At 37.7% G+C, this 2,742-nt stretch overlaps 1 protein-coding gene across 2 annotated transcripts in view; it reads right to left on the bottom strand.

The window, feature by feature from the left end:
- Nucleotides 1-2,742, bottom strand: part of fbxw11a (F-box and WD repeat domain containing 11a) — a 23,898-nt gene that overhangs the window by 17,849 nt on the left and 3,307 nt on the right. The window lies entirely within an intron of this gene.

The following is a 2,742-nucleotide window of genomic DNA, read 5'->3' as shown; positions in this document are numbered from 1 at the left end:
TATATATATATATATATATATATTTTTTTTTTTTTTCCAGGAGGGCAATTTCAAACAAGAATACATATTTCAATTTAAACTTATTAATTTATTAGAATTTCTTAATGGGTTGGATGGCCTTTCAGCAAAGCTGAATTGATTAAAAAAAAATCTTGTAATGTTATTTTGAGAACATTTGCTGTGCAGACTTCAAAAGTAAAAATCAAAACTGAGGACTCTATTGACGGTTGCCAAACACATCGTAGGAGGGCGGCCGACAAAAATGTTCTTGCAGTCCATGGTGCAAAAGAAGATAGGGTACTGGACTGTTGCCCTGTGTGTGTGTGTGTGTGTGTGTGTGTGTGTGTGTGTGTGTGCGTGCGTGCATATATATATATATATATACGCACGCACGCACACGCGCACGCACGCACGCACGCACACACACACACACACACACACACACACACACACACACACACACACACTTTCAAGTTTGAGGCAAGGCTGAGTGATAAACTGGTGTTCACAAACATGCCTGTCTTTGTGGGCAAAAATAAAAATAAAAGCTCCTAATGGTGCTTTTCAAAAAGCAGACAACTTTAAATTTCAATCTTGTAAAGCAGGCTATTTAATTTATTCAACTCAATATTTCTTAAGGAAACCCAGAAAATACCGCAAACAAATATGTTGCGTGAACATTACAGGAATGGGCATGAGAGAGAAGTTTTCTTGTTCGAGACAGAGAAAAAGGAAAATCAATGTAACTATTAGAAGTTGAATAACTGCAGAATTATTTTTTTTTTAGTCAACGCTTAAGTGATGACTGCAGAGTTCATGACAATTTATCACTGATGTCATGGATATTTTTTTCAATTGTCAGCTCACTGCTTTTGCCTCGAAAGCCAAGTCCACTCCTGGCTCCTTAATCCAATTACATCCACATCCAATCATACTCAGATAGCTTCATGGTCTCGCAAAACTACCAATTCACATATTAACAAAAGTGCAAGGTTTGTACTCGCTACAGTGTACAATCGTAGCAAGTAATTTTCTCACCTAATGACGGAATGCTTAGCAGTAATGTACTGGACCAAAGCTTCAGTTATATGAATTGTTCCTTGACTTTTTAAGATCAACCTGCTGTGAAACCATGAGGAGTGATATTTAATTGGATGGGTGAATTGTGGGGTGGGGCGACTAAAAGGAGGAAGAAGAGCTTGCTCTTTGCGGGATAAAGAATTGAGGAAAACAGTCGCTGACGTAATCAACCATTCAATTTTACAAAAAAGGGCAGTAAGTGATCTAAGTGGACGCAATGGTATACTTTGTGTTTTTATTGTTACAGGAGGGCATTTACTTGTCAGTTAGGGTTAACAGAATCCTTTTCAGATGGGTAATTAGAGCACTTGTGGTTTTGTTATATTTGAGGATAGACTTGCATATTTTGCAAGTGACCGTGCCACCAGTTTCAGTTTTTTGAAAAATACTTCTAAACACTTGTGCAACAACTGCTTGGTTTGCCACGCCGAACAACCACCTGTTGATTTCAGAGAGGCATCCATGTTGTTCGTGCCTAAATACACGATTGGCGATTTACCGACTTCGAGCTATAATCGTCTTTGCGCAGTGGTAAAGTCAACACATTCATTCGTCGATTTTAACCCGGGGGCTCCCCAAACTTTTTCCTGCGGGGGTCACTCACAGAAAATTACAAAGATGCAAGGCCCAGTTTGATTTTGGGTTTTTTTGTGCTTAACTTTAACTTATTAAACATGGTAAAAACAAATAATCAATCAATACATTGTTTATATAATGCAGTTATTTTGGAAAACTGCTACGTTAAGGCTTTTTGTTAAAGGTTATAAGACAAATAATTTAGGATTTAAAAAAAAAATTTTTAATGTTTTGAAGTGGGTCGTGTTCCTGTATCTCAGGAACACAAATCCACCCTTCACGAAGCAGATGCTGAATCTCATCTCCACATTCAGAACCAAAATAAGACCAACCTTTAGTAAGATGACCATACTTGAGGACCATTAATGTGATATGTTAACTAATTAGCAGCAGAAAGTGGATGAAACCATTTTCTGAAAGTAAATTATCTTTGTTCTACACAGTGTTATAAAGAGAAATTCTGTTCCCACTTTAGCTTTATATTTTGGGGGGTTATTTGCATATCTAGAAAGTGCATTAATAGTACAGCCTGGAGTAGTGGTAGTCCCAATTCCTCCCATCCACCCCACGTCAAACACTACCCACACCAACTCCTTTTTTTTTTTTTTAAACAGCAATGAGGCCCATGTCAAAAGTTATTTTTAGTACATGCCATTTGCCTCTAAAAAAATGGATGGTGGGCCATAGTTTGGACACCACAGACTTAAACCCTAGTGTTTATTGTTGCTTTTAAATATCATCTTAAATGGAACACAGCACATATCTCGGAATTTTCTGATCTCCTGACAATGTTGTATTGAAAAGAATAAAACTGCCCATAAAATGTGGGATAGCAGAGGTTTGAGTGAATGTACATGGACTTCCTGTCGGTAACTTATTCTTCTTTAGACGGCAACCTGGATCACAAAGTATCCAAAGCACGTTTTTGGGTATTATCCAAGTGGTACACTCCATGTTGCCTCAACTGCTTAAAGACGTGGCTGATCAACAATAAATTCTACCTAATCAATATAAACCTTACCAAATTATAATTATACCCTTCCGTAGTTAATGGGGGGGGGGGGGGGACAAAAATATTGTTCAACC

This window comes from Hippocampus comes, unplaced genomic scaffold (assembly GCF_001891065.2).
Source record: "Hippocampus comes isolate QL1 unplaced genomic scaffold, H_comes_QL1_v1.1 scaffold118, whole genome shotgun sequence".
Taxonomy (NCBI): Eukaryota; Metazoa; Chordata; class Actinopteri; order Syngnathiformes; family Syngnathidae; genus Hippocampus; species Hippocampus comes.
Note: the sequence above shows the minus strand (reverse complement) of the source record. Positions and strands in the feature narration are given on the sequence as shown.